At 42.1% G+C, this 17,492-nt stretch overlaps 1 protein-coding gene across 1 annotated transcript in view; it reads right to left on the reverse strand.

Moving 5' to 3' along the window:
• IMMP2L (inner mitochondrial membrane peptidase subunit 2) overlaps positions 1 to 17,492 on the reverse strand; it is a 1,988,725-nt gene that overhangs the window by 762,592 nt on the left and 1,208,641 nt on the right. The gene's annotated exons all lie outside the window — the stretch shown is intronic.

Here is a 17,492-nt window from a genome sequence, read left to right on the forward strand (position 1 = left end):
ATAAGTAAAATTTCCCACATGTTTACTTTACATCAGCACAATTATGAAACAATTTTTTTTGTTAGGAAGTTACGGGATAAGGGTTAAAATTTGACCAGCAATTTCTAATTTTTACAACACCATTCTTTTTTTAGGGACCACATCCCATTTGAAGTCATTTTGAGGGGTCTATATGATAGAATATCCCCAAAAGTGACATCACTCTAAAAACTGCACCCCTCATGGTGCTCAAAACCACATTCAAGAAGTTTATTAACCCTTCAGGTGCTTCACATGAATTTTTGGAAAGTTTAATAAAAAAATGAACATTTAACTTTTTTTCACAAAAAAATTAATTCAGATCCAATTTGTTTTATTTTACCAAGGGTAACAGGAGAAATTGAACCCAAAAGTCGTTGCACAATTTATCCTGAGTACGCCACTACCCCATATGTGGGGGTAAACCACTGTATGGGCGCATGGCAGAGCTCGGAAAGGAAGGAGCGCCATTTGACTTTTCATGAAACATTTTCTGGATTTAAGATAGGAGGCCATGTCGCTTTTGGAGAGCCCCAGATGTGCCTAAACATGGGAAACTCTCCACAAGTGACACCATTTTGGAAAGTAGACCCCCTAAGGAACTTATCTAGATGTGTGGTGAGCACTTTGAACCCCCAAGTGCTTCACAGAAGTTTATAATGTAGAGCTATAAAAATAAAAAATCATATTTTTTTTCAGAAAAATGATCTTTCACCCCCAATTTTTTACTTTCCCAAGGGTAGCAGGAGAAATTGGACCCTAAAAGTTGTTGTGCCATTTGTCCTGAGTATGCTGATACCCCATATGTGAGAGGAACCACTGTTTGGGGAGCATGGCAGAGCTTGGAAGGGAAGGAGCACCATTTTGGAACGCAGACTTAGATGGAATGGTCTACGAGCATCACGTCGCATTTGCAGAGCCCCTGATGTACCTAACCAGTGGAACCCCCCCAAAAAATCACCCATATTGGAAACTAGACCCCCAAGAAATTCATCTAGATGTGTTGTGAGAACTTTGAAACCCCAAGTGTTTCACTAAAGTATATAACGCAGAGCTGTGAAAATAAAAAATCCTTTTTTTTCACAAAAGTGATTTTTAACCCCAAGTTTTGTATTTTCCTAAGGGTAACAGGAGAAATTGGACCACAAAATTTGTTGTCCGCTTTGTCCTGAGTACGATGATAGTGCATATGTTGGGGTAAATCACTGTTTGGGCGCATAGCAGAGCTTGGAAGGGAAGTAGCACCGTTTTACTTTATTCAATGCAGAATTGGCTGGAATTGAGATGGGATGCCATGTCGCGTTTGGAGAGACCCTGTTGTGCCTAAACAGTGGAAACACACCCCTAACCCTAATCCCAACCCTAACCATAACCCTAACCACACCGCTGACCCGAACATGCCCCTAACCCTAATCCCAACCCTCACCACACCCCTAATTCTAACCACACCCCTATCTCTGACACACACCTAACCATAATCACAACCCTAATCCCAACTGTAAATGTAATCCAAACCCTAAGACCATCTCTAGCCCCAACCCTAACTTTAGCCCTAATCTTAATGGGAAAATGGGAATAAATACATTGTTTTCTTTTATTATTTTTCCCTAACTAAGGGGGTTGTAAAGGGGGTTTGATTTACTATTTATAGCATGTTTTTTATAGCGGGTTTTTGTTTGGCAGCTGTCACATGCTAAAAGATGCTTTTTATTGCAAAAAGTGGCACAGTGGTTAGCACAGCAGCCTTGCAGCGCTGGAGTCCTGGGTTCAAATCCCACCAAGGACAACATCTGCAAAGAGTTTGTATGTTCTCTCCGTGTTTGCGTGGGTTTCCTCTGGGTACTCCGGTTTCCTCCCACATTCCAAAGACATACTGATAGGGAATTTAGATTGTGAGCCCCAACGGGGACAGTGATGATAATGTGTGCAAAACTGTAAAGCGCTGCGGAATATGATAGTGCTATATAAAAATAAAGATTATTATTTATTATTTTTGCATCACCACATTTTGAGGGCTATAATTTTTCCATATTTTGACCCACAGAGTCATGTGAGGTCTTTTTTTTGTGGGATGAGTTGACATTTTATTGGCACCATTTTCGTGAATATGACATTTTTTGATCACTTTTTATTAAGATTTTTGGGAGGCGGAATGAACAAAAGCCAGCAATTCATGAATTTCTTTTGGGTAGGTCATTTATACTGTTCCGCATGTGTTAAAATTGATAAAGCAGTTTTATTCTTCGGGTTAGTACGATTGCATCGATACCTCATTTATATTTTTTTATGTTTTGGAGCTTTTATACAATAAAAACTATTTTATATAAAAATAATTATTTTTGCATCGCTTTATTCTGAGCGCTATAACTTTTTTATTTCTTTGCTGATGATGATGATGCTGTATGGCGGCTCGTTTTTGCCGGACTAGATGACGTTTTCAGCGGTACATGTGTCTTATTTATATCCTGCTTTTTGATCGTGTGTTATTCCACTTTTTGTTCAGCAATATGATGATAAAGCTTTGTTTTCTGCCTCGCTTTTTATTTATTGTTTTACGGTGTTCACTGAAGAGGTTAACTAGTGGGACAGTTTTCTAGGTCGGGTTGTTTTATGGACGCAGCAATACTAAATATTTGTACTTTTATTCATTTATTTTATATACATAAAGAAATGTATTTTTTGGAAAAATATTTATTTATTTTTCTTTATTTAGGAATTAAAAAAAATATTTTTACGCATGTTAATTTTTTTTTCTTTTTTTACATTGTCCCAGGGTGGTATAAAGTATAAAGTGGTATAAAGTCAGATCGCTGATCTGACACCTTGCACAGCACTGTGTCAGATCAGCGATCTGACAGGCAGTGTAGGAGGCTTCTCAGCGGCTGCTATCAGCAGGCACTGACAAGCCACCTCCCTGCAGGACCTGGAAGGACCCCGCTGGCATCTTGGATTTGGAGGCCTGCAGAAAGGAGACCCTTGGAACAAAGCGATCACATTGCATTGTTCTGAGGGTCTCAGGGAAGCAGCACGCAGGGAGCCACCTACATCCCTGCGTGATGCTTCCCTATGCCACTGGAACGCTGTGATCTTGTTGCAGTGTTCCGGGGGTTAAAAGTGCAGGGGGCACATAGTGCTCGGTGTCAGCTGTGACAATCAGCTGATACCCGGCCACGCTCCCCCGTGAGTGCGGCTGATCGTGTATGATGCCCTATCCCATCCATGGGAATTAAGTCCCAGTTCACATGGACAGTATAGTACATCCATGTAAAGAAGCTGCGGAGACACCATCACGTGTTTCTCGACGCAAGCAGTGAATAGCCAGGCCTTTCCCCGGGAAGGAACAACCACGGGAAGGGCAGCATCCTATGAAGGAAAGCCACCTATGCCAAGCATGGTATCCATCCACAGACAGCTGTTTCGGGGTGTTTGCCCCTCATCAGTGTGGAGTAGGAATCTGGCTATTAGGAGCAGTGCCTAGTAAAAAGGCTATAAAGGCACAGATGATTGGCCTCGGGGAGACCAAAACATCCAACACTGCGGAGACACCATCACATGTTTCTCAACGCAGTGATTCCAGAACACTGCCCCCATCCCTAATGGGAAATATGCAGATGCATGTAAAGAAGCTGCGGAGACACCATCACGTGTTTCTCGATGCAAGCAGTGAATAGCCAGGCCTTTCCCCGGGAAGGAACAACCACGGGAAGGGCAGCATCCTATGAAGGAAAGCCACCTATGCCAAGCATGGTATCCATCCACAGACAGCTGTTTCGGGGTGTTTGCCCCTCATCAGTGTGGAGTAGGAATCTGGCTATTAGGAGCAGTGCCTAGTAAAAAGGCTATAAAGGCACAGATGATTGGCCTCGGGGAGACCAAAACATCCAACACTGCGGAGACACCATCACGTGTTTCTCAACGCAGTGATTCCAGAACACTGCCCCCATCCCTAATGGGAAATATGCAGATGCATGTAAAGAAGCTGCGGAGACAGCATCACGTGTTTCTCGACGCAAGCAGTGAATAGCCAGGCCTTTCCCCGGGAAGGAACAACCACGGGAAGGGCAGCATCCTATGAAGGAAAGCCACCTATGCCAAGCATGGTATCCATTCTGGAATCACTGCGTTGAGAAACACGTGATGGTGTCTCCGCAGTGTTGGATGTTTTGGTCTCCCCGAGGCCAATCATCTGTGCCTTTATAGTATAGTACATCCGACGGCAGAAATGGGTTAAGAAAAACAAGAAAAACAGACAAACTGTTCTTTATTCACCTTCCCCAGGACCAGCACTGACCTTCCACTGCTCCAGTGTCTATTAATGTCTGCAGCTAAAAGCTATGGTTTTATGAGACTTTAGTACACTATATATTCTTTCTTTTTGGTGGTATTTATTGCATTTAAGTGTGTGGTTTTCAACCCACAGCTGTCAGCTTTACCTTGCTCTGGCTATCAAAAATAGGGGGAACCCATTACATTGTTTAAAAATTTATTGCACAGGTGCTGGCTGATGAATTCTCTCATCAGACTCACCTGCTCTCGATGCAATCAGCAAGAGCAGATTTAGGATGATGAGAATAGTACTCTCATCATCCAATGTCTGTGAGACGGCTGTAACATTTTTTTACCAATGGTCACAGTTGCTGGCTCACACGCTGTCATACAGATGTCATCGGACAATACAAAGGTGACAGCAACCCCACAAATATAAATCTCACATGCAACCACTACTTGGCAAGTGGGAAGAGCCGGGCAAAGCGCCAGAATTGGAGCATCAAATAGATACCCCTTTTCTGGGTGGCTGTGGGCTGCTGTTTTTAGGCTGGGGGGCTGACAGCTGAAGGTTGCAGCCCACAGCTGTGAATTTTGCGTGGCTGGTTATCAAAAATACAGGGAAACTTGCATTGTTTTTATTATTATTTATTTAGAGTGAAAGCACTGGCTCATGAATACTCCCATCAGCCGCTCCTGCTCTTGCTGTTATTAGCTGCAGCAGGCGTAGGCTGATGGGTGCTGTATTCCCATCAGCTGACATCAGTGACTGGAAGAAACCGTAATTCCTCTGATCACAGCTGCAGGCTTATGCTTTCATTTGACAGCATAGGAACGGCAGCTGTATGGCCGGAGGTACTGATTTTACTGCTGAACAGAGGCAGCGTTTGCCATGCACATTACAGCGTGAAAAATACCCAGTGTTCAGGGGCCAAGCCTGAAGAGTAACGCAGACTTCCTGTTGAAGTCAGTGTTCGGTGTCCGTGCCCGAACAGTAGGTGTTCAGTTTGGATGCCGAACTTAACTGTTTGGGTTCACCCATCTCTACCTGTCATTAGCCCATTATGATGCAAATCTAATCAGAGCCCCACCCACTGGCGGCCCCGAAGCATGGGAATCTCATTAACTGAAAACTGCAAATAAAGATTAAACAACCACAAGACAGATTTCATCAACCAAAGTATCATTTTAATCAGTATAACAGCACCAACAAAGTGTCTGTAGTTTACTGAGCAAAATCCTGCTAAAAAGATAGTTTTAACTCCAAAGACAATTTTTCATGTTTTGCTCTTAAAGGGACACTGTCACCTGAATTTGGAGGGAACAATCTTCAGCCATGGAGGCGGGGTTTTGGGGTTTTTGATTCACCCTTTCCTTACCCGCTGGCTGCATGCTGGCTGCAATATTGGATTGAAGTTCATTCTCTGTCCTCCATAGTACACGCCTGTGCAAGGCAAGATTGCCTTGTGCAGGCATGTACTACGGAGGACAGAAAATGAACTTCAATCCAATATTGCAGAAAGCATGCAGCCAGCGAGTAAGGAAAGGGTGAATCAAAAACCCCAAAACCCCGCCTCCATGGCTGAAGATTGTTCCCTCCAAATTCAGGTGACAGTGTCCCTTTAATTTTTTTCTTCCTTTCTTCCAAGACTCATGACTTTTTTATTTTTCTGCTGACAAAGTCTTATGAGTGCTTGTTTTTTTCTAAATGAATTGTAGTTTTGAATGACATTATTCACTTTACCATTAAATATACTGGGAAAGTGTAAAAAAAATCCAGTGCAGTGAAATTGTAAAAAAAAATATAAATTCTGACTTTTTGTTTTTTATAGTTCTAATGGTGTTCAATGCACTGTAAAAATGACTCTGAAACATGATTTGCCAGTACTCCATGATTCTGTGCTGTGTACTTAAAAAACAGCTCAAAAAGTGGTATCCACGCCTTTTTATGTATGACGCATGAAAAACGAAGGCAACAACAAAGAAATTAGCTTGAACATTGTTTCATATAGGTGCAATGAGTAGGTCCACATTCGCGCTGTGGCAAATGTAGGGATTTACTCTCTCAGGTAGGCTTAAAGGGAATCTGTCACCCCCAAAATCGAAGATGAGCTAAGCCCACCAGCATAAGAGGCTTATCTACAGCATTCTGGGATGCTGTAGATAAGCCCCTTATGTATCCTGAAAGATGAGAAAAAGAGGTTAGATTATACTCACCCAGGGGCGGTCCCGGTACGATGGGCGTCGCGGTCCGGGGCCTCCCATCTTCTTACGATGACGTCCTCTTCTTGTATTCACGCTGCGGCTCTGGCGCAGACATACTTTGTCTGCCCTGTTGAGGGCAGAGGAAAGTACTGCAGTGTGCAGGTGCCGGGCCTCTCTGACCTTTCCCAGAGCCTGCGCACTGCAGTACTTTGCTCTGCCCGCAACAGGGCAGACAAAGTATGCCTGCGCCAAAGCCTCAGCGTGAATACAAGAAGAGGACGTCATCGTAAGAAGATGGGATGCCCCGGACCGCGACGCCCATCGTACTGGGACAAACCCTGGGTGAGTATAATCTAACCTCTTTTTCTCATCTTTCAGGATACATCGGGGGTTATCTACAGCATTCCAGAATGCTGTAGATAAGCCCCTGATGCTGGTGGGCTTAGCTCATCTTCGATTTTGGGGGTAACAGGTTCCCTTTAAGGTAGCATTCACACAGTCATTGTGATTTGGTCAAAACAGGTGCAGTTTTATTGCTTTCAAAAACTCCAAGTGTTTGAAAATCAAAAACAGCTTCTTCTGGGCACAAAATTACAACAGTAAATAAACAATTTATTCAGGCACAAATATATCAGTGTGGGTTCACCCGAACTGATTACAGTCTTTTCTCTCAGAGCAAACTTCATGCACAGCAGAGGCACAATTTCAACAGTCTCAGTATCCCCTTCAGCCTGTGCGCCGCAGATTTCAGCATCCAACAGAAGTGAAAAACTCTAAGCAGTGTTCATTTTGAACAGGCTGCAACTTCCAGAAGGTTCACTCCAGCTCCAACCCACAGACTGCTCAGCTTTCCAAGCAAACTCATGCAGTCTTTATTCAGAAAGAAAATGTTCAGCACAGCCCGGGGTGGAGGTGCGTGAGAATAGGTGCCCAGACCTTAAACTGTGATAGAGGATATACTCAGCACACTCCAGGAAGTCTGATGCAAAAGGGGGGTGTTTAATACATACAGTATTTATGTTTACAGATGTTTCGGTCTGTGAAGACTTTCATCAGTGTGCTCTAAAGAAAATAACAAAATAAAAGACAACAACATTTGCATAGACAATAAAGGAAGAAAAACAAAAGTATATACAAAACGGACTTAAGTACATGTACCCACGTGACCATGTACTTAAGTCCGTTTTGTATGTGGAGTCCACAGAAATAAAGACAAACCCCCATGAAGGTGCATGTATATTGATAATAGCATGCAACAAGTCCTTGACAACTCCTACTTTGTGCGATACGGAACCACAGTGTATGCATAAGTCGACCTTGGCCATGTGTTAGATCTTGGCATCTCCATTGATACATATTACCCACACCCCCTTTCCAAGGACTAGCATATGCAGAAGTGTAGCCTTTACCAGCCAGAGTCGTCAAACTCCATTACTTAGACAACGTACACCATCACCTGGCTTGCCTATGGTCCCTCACCAGGATAAGAAACAGCACTCTAGGCAAGGTAAAAGAAATAGAAGGTGTGCTGGAGAATGCTACAGTCTATTGATTCTGGGACTTGATTAGTTCCATCATTTCTCTGTACTGGGGTGCTACATGAACCTCGTTCCCGCCATTGAGGACTCCGTTCTCCTCCGCACAACTCAACTACAGAGATGGCTCCAAACAAAGCAAGATTTCCAGCTCCAGGACGTGTTGCTTTATTCCATAATTTAAAATGACAAAAGGCTGACAATAGACCGGAGAAGAGATCACACAGCAGTAGTGACTGAACGCGTTTCGAACACTAGGTTCTTAGTCCTCAGCACCGAGGAGCTGGAAATCTTGCTTTGTTTGATGCTTCATCCACGTTACAGCGGAGACGTCTCTTCCTTGCTCGGATGCCACAACCACAGCTTTTGAACTTTCATGGGTGAGCTGAATATTTTTGCTTTTTTCTACAGAGATGGCTACCAGGTCTCAGCACTTTTCTGGTCCACACCAGCGATGCCATGACACTGCAACAATGTCACCTTCTGGCAGGACAGTTCCTCCATGCTTTCAGACTGTGTTAGCAATGCTGTAGATGACTTTAACCTCAAACACTCAATCTTAACACTTCTATCACCGGTGCTCTTTGAGACTTCTGTTCCATATCCAAAACAACAATTAATTCACACAGGCAATGTAGTTTGGTCCAAATAGGTGCTGTTTTAATGCTTTCATAAAACTCCAAGAGATTCAAAACCAAAAACAGCTTGTTCTGGACACAAAAGTATAACATCAAAAAAACAGTTCATTCAATAGGCACATATACAGGTGTTTCTCACAAAATTAGAATATCATCAAAAAGTTAATTTATTTCAGTTCTTCAATACAAAAAGTGAAACTCATATTATATAGAGTCATCGTTACAAACAGAGTGATCTATTTCAAGTGTTTATTTCTGTTAATGTTGATGATTATGACTTACAGCCAATGAAAACCCAAAAATCATTATCTCAGTAAATTAGAATAATGAACTTAAAACACCTGGAAAGGCTTCCAAAGCAGTTAAAAAGGAACTTTAATCTGTTTCAATAGGCTCCACAATCATAGGGAGCACTGCTGACTTGACAGATGTCCAGAAGGCAGTCATTGACACTCACCACAAGGAGGGTAAGCCACAAAAGGTCATTTCTAAAGAAGCTGGCTGGTCACAGGGTGCTGTATCTAAGCATATTAATGGAAAGTTTAGTGGAAGGAAAACGTGTGGTAGAAAAAGGTGCACAAGCAAGAGGAAATGTCAAGAGGATGATGAGAGACACCAGACCCAACAATGCAGATGAGATGAAAGCGGCTATGAAAGCAACCTGGGCTTTCATAACACCTCAGCAGTCCCAGAGACTGATCGCCTTCCATGCCACACCGCATTGATGCAGTATAGGATGCAAAAGAAACCCTGACCAAGTATTGAGTCCATTTACTGAACATACATTTCAGTAGGCCAATATTTCAGATTTTAAATCATTTTTCAAGCTGGTGTTATAAAGTATTATTTTTTGTATTGAAGAACTGAAATAAATTATATTTTTTATGATATTCTAATTTCGTGAGAAGCACATGTATGTCAGTAATAATGAAAAAAAAAATCTATGTACAAAAAATACAGCTCACTGCAGTAGAATCCAATGGCCTTGCACAGAAAGAAGTTCATTTTAGCAGCAAATGAGCAGTATCAAAGAGGGAAAGGTATTCAGCAACAGATTTATCTGCGAATAATTATTTACAAACAAAAATCTTTAATGTATAACACGGTTAAAGTTATGGAATAAAACCATTAGTTTAGAAAAAAGGCAAGTGGCCCAGGAAACTCATGACCTTACGCGTTTCAAACCGACTGGTTCTTAATCATAGTTCAGAGTGTGAACTTGTTTTATAAGTCCATGCCACCATTTATAAGTCCATGCTGCCATTTATAGAAATCTATCTGCAAATTCGTATGCAAGTAAGCCACAAGTTTGACCCAACACTTACAACTTTGCACCCTCTTTTCTTCTTTCTCCACCCACCACCAGCCTCCTGTCACTGACTGACAGGTCCTTCTTCTGCTGTTCTACCAGAGATCCTGCCATAATTCTTGGGGGGCCGCACATTTGTAGCAATGTCCTGAGAGCTGGACTATTAATCTGCCATGGTCACTAAAGGTACCGTCGCACTAAGCGACGCTGCAGCGATACCGACAACGATCCGGATCGCTGCAGCGTCGCTGTTTGGTCGCTGGAGAGCTGTCACACAGACAGCTCTCCAGCGACCAACGATCCCGAGGTCCCCGGTAACCAGGGTAAACATCGGGTTACTAAGCGCAGGGCCGCGCTTAGTAACCCGATGTTTACCCTGGTTACCATCGTTAAAGTAAAAAAAAACAACCACTACATACTTACCTACCGCTGTCTGTCCCCGGCGCTGGGCTTCTCTGCTCTGGCTGTGAGCGCCGGGCAGCCAGAAAGCAGAGCGGTGACGTCACCGCTCTGCTTTCCGGCCGCTCTGCTCACAGCCAGAGCAGAGAAGCACAGCGGTAGGTAAGTATGTAGTGGTTGTTTTTTTTACTTTAACGATGGTAACCAGGGTAAACATCGGGTTACTTAGCGCGGCCCTGCGCTTAGTAACCCGATGTTTACCCTGGTTACCAGTGAAGACATCGCTGAATCGGTGTCACACATGCAGATTCAGCGATGTCAGCGGGAGATCCAGCGACGAAACAAAGTTCTGGACTTTCTTCCCCGACCAGCGATATCACAGCAGGGGCCTGATCGCTGCTGCCTGTCACACTGGACGATATCGCTAGCGAGGACGCTGCAACGTCACGGATCGCTAGCGATATCGTCTTGTGTGATGGTACCTTAAGAGTGACCTTTCAGTCAGTGACAGAAGGCCAACGGCCTAAGGGGAAAGAGGGAGAGAGGTCAGAGAGCTGTAAGTGCATGGCCAGACCCCCTCATTTGCATAAAAATTTACAGAATAATTTCTATAAAATAAAGACACAGGCATATAAAATGATGAATGCAATCAACCTTACAGGGAGTTTAATAGATTACATTAATTTGGGGTCTAAATCAGCTGACTAGTTATCTTTAAGGAGAAATATTTAGCTATTTACATCTGCCCAGAATGATCTGATATCCATAGGGAGAATGAAGGAGGGGGAAATGTTTTTACGCTGCATAGAGAGTCTAAGCTACATGTCTGAAATAATAGGAAATAAAGCAATCATATGTACACAGACAGGTACACAGCTTCATGGGTTTGTATTAAAATAGAACCTTCCTATTTCATTTCATCAGAGGAGTCACATTTTAATCTTCAAAACCCGCAAATGGTGCTGAAATGATTTATTATATTGCTGCATTTGGTTTATAAGAACACAGACTCCATTTCCATGAAATGAGTGCTTGAGTTTCGAGGCTAGCGCTACTAGGAGACCTTTTGTAAGTTTTTTTTTTTCTCATTGAATTTAACTATTCGGCTAAAGCAACAATACTAAGGAATCCACCTACAAAAAAGAATGTGAAGTAGAATTTTTCTTATATAATTTCCAACCTTTTTATTCATACTTGGCTTTAGCATCAAAAACTGCATCAAAACGATACATTTAAATCTTCCTTAGAATTAATAGTAAATTATCTCTAAAGCTAAGACTACCAAAAATCAGTAGGATTTGTTAGCAATTAGTTAGTGTAACTTCACTGTGAAAATAATGGAAAATTGCAGGCATGTTATCAGCAAATTGCAGACACACATCATGGTCTATGCTGGCAAGTTACCGTATGTATGAGTTCCGACCAAAAAATAACTAAGCAAAGTTGGATTATTTGTGACTTGCCATAGTGTCGTGTCACAATGAAACCACCACATTAGCAATCACTAGATGCAATATCCATGACTTTAAAAGGGTTTGAATGGAAATTTTATATTAATTACCTATCCTTATGATTGTCATTAATATCTGATTCCATGATAAGTTATTGATGAGCTAGCTTAAGGATAGGTAAATAATGTAAAAGCACAGGACATTTGGCACCCCTGCAGATCAGCTATTCCCTATGCTGGTGGCAGCCAGATGTGCTCAGTGGAGGAGCTGCACAGCACATCTCCACCAACTGCATAGTGGTCACAGTCAAGTACTGTACATTTACCCTCTATTAATTCCAAGAGGGGACAGATATGAAGAACCTCACCGCAGACACTAGCTAGGAACAGATGATCACCAAGGGTGCCGGGTGTCGCACCCTCATTGATGACCTATCCTAAAGATAGGTAATTAATCTAAAAGTCCCAGACAATCTTTTTAAACAAATCCTATAGGTAAAAACAATATATAATCATGTGTGTAAATATAAAGTGAATTGCAAGACAAAAGCCCACGAGTTGTCCCATATTCTGATTTTTTTTTTAAATCTATTCATAAGCTTTATCTTTTGATTAGTATGTATACTATGTAAGCTAATTACAGACCTCAGTGCTAATTCACACCCACTCAGCAATAATAGTAATGACCTTCAATGAGCGTCAGCTTAAATCAAAGTGGGGCATTTTCAATCACTGAATGGTCACTTTTTTGCCAATAATAATATAATTGTACATTTAAACCTTTGATTTATCAAAGTCACTCTTGGGAAACCTTTCATTTATAAATTAGGCTTTTTTCAAAGGCCTTAATGTAGGATTAGGTAAAGTAATTTAATTAAAGTGTTAAATTAAAGATATTGGAATTAAGCTTTCACTCATTTAAATGAGCAGTTTAGCTGCAAATTTCAAAGTAATTCTCTATACGTGGAAACTTTTCAATTGATCATGCTATAAATTACTTCCTTTGTCTTTTTATGAAGTGTGGATATCAGACTTGGTATTGGCAATGTGTATGAGCATTTAAATGTACAATGTTTTATTAGAACGACCATTACAACTTATTCCTAATTACTATATTGTCGAAGTGTGACCTACACACTATTTTTATAGCATTTAAATTATGTAATATAAAGACAGAAATATCACATTACAAACTTAGTGTTATACAACTTACATCATATAAAAAACTTACAGTTTATTGGTATTTTAATAGCTAAGCTTGTTAAAATATAAAAAAATTTTAAAAAAAGAAGCATCACAAAAGACCAGTAATAGACACGGCACCCTTTGGGAAACGCCATTGTGCCGGAGAAAAGCAGAAGAGCCTATAGCCCCTTCATTTTAGACATATTATGGATCACAAAAGTCTCAGTTACACAGATTTTCATGGTAAAAAAACTAAACAAAATGTAAAAAGGTAAAACATAAAATTTGAATATAAGACTAGACAATATGTAATGACAAAGACCTTTTTTGTATAAAATATTGTACTCAACACTAGAGATGAGCGGTGTTCGAGTCAGACTGTTCGCCAATCTCAAATTTGAGCTGTTTCAGGCGGTGTTCGAGTCGTTCGACAAACCCGAACAATTTGCTTAAAATTCAGCTGTTCGATTTTCTGTTCGATAACTGTTCATTCAGCAAAAGCCTCGCTTGATTTGCACATTAAAACTGTTTATCATTGTTAATTGACTGTTTCAGTGTATAGTGGGGGGGGGAATACATCTGTGCTGAAATAACGCCGATCTCTATTTTTTTTTCCCGCATTTACAGTGGGGCGGTGCAGTCTCTCAGCCTATCAGCAGTGCGCACACACACAGCAATGTGCATGTGATGCACACAAGCAAGGGTATGTATCATTGGCTGTGTATGTCACATGTTCTTGCCCTATAAGAACCAGCCATTTGCCCCGTCACCACCATTTCCTCACTGCTGCAGCTTAGTGTTAGACAGCACCGCTGCTGCTGTGGGCGCTATACAGAAAAAGAGTGTTTTTTAGGAGCGAATTGTCAGAGAGATAGGTTCAGGGAGTTGGGACTAGTTGTAATATCAGCCCTTTTCAGGGTAGGTTATAGCAGTTCATAGCACTGTTTGCCAGGCAGGCCTGTGCCAGTGCTGTACAAGTGATTGTCACAGCATTTGGTGTAATCTAGCCAATCCTTTTGGGCTAGTAGCATTGTCTGATAGTCATCTGAGTAGCCCGCCTGTGAAACTAACTACGCCGCCTGTGTATCTCTATTTTCACTGCATCTAATCCAGTTAATAGTTTAGGGCCTAGGAGCAGTGTCTGCACATCAGCAGAGTAGCCCGCCTGTGAAACCTAACTATACCGCCTGTGTATCTCTATTTTCACTGCATCTAATCCAGTTAATAGTTTAGGGCCTAGGAGCAGTGTCTGCACGTCGGCAGAGTAGCCCACCTGTGAAACAAACTATACCAGCTGTGTATCTCTATTTTCATTGCATCTAATCCTGTTATTAGTTTAGGGCCTAGGAGCAGTGTCTGCACGTCAGCAGAGTAGCCCGCCTGTGAAACAAACTATGCCGCCTGTGTATCTCTATTTTCACTGCATCTAATCCACTTAATAGTTTAGGACCTAGGAGCAGTGTCTGCATATCACCAGAGTAGCCCGCCTGTGAAACAAACTATACCGCCTGTGTATCTCTATTTTCACTGCATCTAATCCAGTTAATAGTTTAGGGCCTAGGAGCAGTGTCTGCACGTCAGCAGAGTAGCCCACCTGTAAAACAAACTATACCGCCTGTGTATCTCTATTTCCATTGCATCTAATCCACTTAATAGTTTAGGACCTAGGAGCAGTGTCTGCATATCAGCAGAGTAGCCCGCCTGTGAAACAAACTATACCGCCTGCGTATCTCTACTTTCACTGCATCTAATCCAATTAATAGTTTAGGACCTAGGAGCAGTGTCTGCACGTCAGCAGAGTAGCCCACCTGTGAAACAAACTATACCGCCTGTGTATCTCTATTTTCACTGCATCTAATTCAGCTACTAGTTTAGGGCCTAGGAGCAGTGTCTACACGTCAGCAGAGTAGCCCGCCTGTGAAACAAACTATATCGCCTGTGTATCTCTATTTTCACTGCATCTAATCCAGTTACTAGTTTAGGGCCTAGGAGCAGTGTCTGCACATCAGCAGAGTAGCCGCCTGTGAAACCTAACTATACCGCCTGTGTATCTCTATTTTCACTGCTTCTAATCCAGTTAATAGTTTAGGGCCTAGGAGCAGTGTCTGCACGTCAGCAGAGTAGCCCGCCTGTGACACTAACTACACCGCCTGTGTATCTCAATTTTTACTGCATCTAATCCTGTTATTAGTTTTGGGCCTAGGAGCAGTGTCTGCACGTCAGCAAAGTAGCCCGCCTGTGAAACTAACTACACCGCCTGTGTATCTCTATTTTCACTGCATCTAATCCAGTTAATATTTTAGGACCTACAGTTAGGGCCAGAAATATTTGGACAGTGACACAAGTTTTGTTATTTTAGCTGTTTACAAAAACATGTTCAGAAATACAATTATATATATATAATATGGGCTGAAAGTGCACACTCCCAGCTGCAATATGATAGTTTCCACATCCAAATCGGAGAAAGGGTTTAGGAATCATAGCTCTGTAACGCATAGCGTCCTCTTTTTCAAGGGACCAAAAGTAATTGGACAATGGACTCTAAGGGCTGCAATTAACTCTGAAGGCGTCTCCCTCGTTAACCTGTAATCAATGAAGTAGTTAAAAGGTCAGGGGTGGATTCCAGGTGTGTGGTTTTGCATTTGGAAGCTGTTGCTGTGAGCAGACAACATGCGGTCAAAGGAACTCTCAATTGAGGTGAAGCAGAACATCCTGAGGCTGAAATCCATCAGAGAGATAGCAGACATGCTTGGAGTAGCAAAATCAACAGTTGGGTACATTCTGAGAAAAAAGGAATTGACTGGTGAGCTTGGGAACTCAAAAAGGCCTGGGCGTCCACGGATGACAACAGTGGTGGATGATCGCCGCATACTTAATTTGGTGAAGAAGAACCCGTTCACAACATCAACTGAAGTCCAGAACACTCTCAGTGAAGTAGGTGTATCTGTCTCTAAGTCAACAGTAAAGAGAAGACTCCATGACAGTAAATACAAAGGGTTCACATCTAGATGCAAACCATTCATCAATACCAAAAATAGACAGGCCAGAGTTAAATTTGCAGAAAAACACCTCAAGAAGCCAGCTCAGTTCTGGAAAAGTATTCTATGGACAGATGAGACAAAGATCAACCTGTACCAGAATGATGGGAAGAAAAAAGTTTGGAGAAGAAAGGGAACGGCACATGATCCAAGGCACACCACATCCTCTGTAAAACATGGTGGAGGCAACGTGATGGCATGGGCATGCATGGCTTTCAATGGCACTGGGTCACTTGTGTTTATTGATGACATAAGAGCAGACAAGAGTAGCCGGATGAATTCTGTAGTGTACCGGGATATACTTTCAGCCCAGATTCAGCCAAATGCTGCAAAGTTGATTGGACGGCGCTTCATAGTACAGATGGACAATGACCCCAAGCATACAGCCAAAGCTACCCAGGAGTTCATGAGTGCCAAAAAGTGGAACATTCTGCAATGGCCAAGTCAATCTCCAGATCTAAACCCAATTGAGCATGCATTTCACTTGCTCAAATCCAGACTTAAGACGGAAAGACCCACAAACAAGCAAGACCTGAAGGCTGCGGCTGTAAAGGCCTGGCAAAGCATTAAAAAGGAGGAAACCCAGCGTTTGGTGATGTCCATGGGTTCCAGACTTAAGGCAGTGATTGCCTCCAAAGGATTTGCAACAAAATATTGAAAATAAAAATATTTTGTTTGGGTTATGTTTATTTGTCCAATTACTTTTGACCTCCTAAAATGTGGAGTGTTTGTAAAGAAATGTGTACAATTCCTACATTTTCTATCAGATATTTTTGTTCAACCCTTCAAATTAAACGTTACAATCTGCACTTGAATTCTGTTGTAGAGGTTTCATTTCAAATCCAATGTGGTGGCATGCAGAGCCCAACTCGTGAAAATTGTGTCACTGTCCAAATATTTCTGGCCCTAACTGTAGGAGCAGTGTCTGCATATCAGCAGAGTAGCCTGCCTGTGAAACAAACTATACCGCCTGCGTATCTCTATTTTCACTGCATCTAATCCAATTAAAAGTTTAGGGCCTAGGAGCAGTGTCTGCACGTCAGCAGAGTAGCCCGCCTGTGAAACAAACTATACCACCTGTGTATCTCTATTTTCACTGCATCTAATCCAGTTACTAGTTTAGGGCCTAGGAGCAGTGTCTACACGTCAGCAGAGTAGCCCGCCTGTGAAACAAACTATACCACCTGTGTATCTCTATTTTCACTGCATCTAATCCAGTTACTAGTTTAGGGCCTAGGAGCAGTGTCTGCACATCAGCAGAGTAGCCCGCCTGTGAAACCTAACTATACCGCCTGTGTATCTCTATTTTCACTGCATCTAATCTAGTTATTAGTTTAGGGTCTAGGAGCAGTGTCTGCAAGTCAGCAGAGTAGCCCGCCTGTGACACTAACTACACCGCCTGTGTATCTCAATTTTTACTGCATCTAATCCTGTTATTAGTTTTGGGCC

The sequence above is a fragment of the Ranitomeya imitator genome, chromosome 4 (assembly GCF_032444005.1).
Source record: "Ranitomeya imitator isolate aRanImi1 chromosome 4, aRanImi1.pri, whole genome shotgun sequence".
Taxonomy (NCBI): Eukaryota; Metazoa; Chordata; class Amphibia; order Anura; family Dendrobatidae; genus Ranitomeya; species Ranitomeya imitator.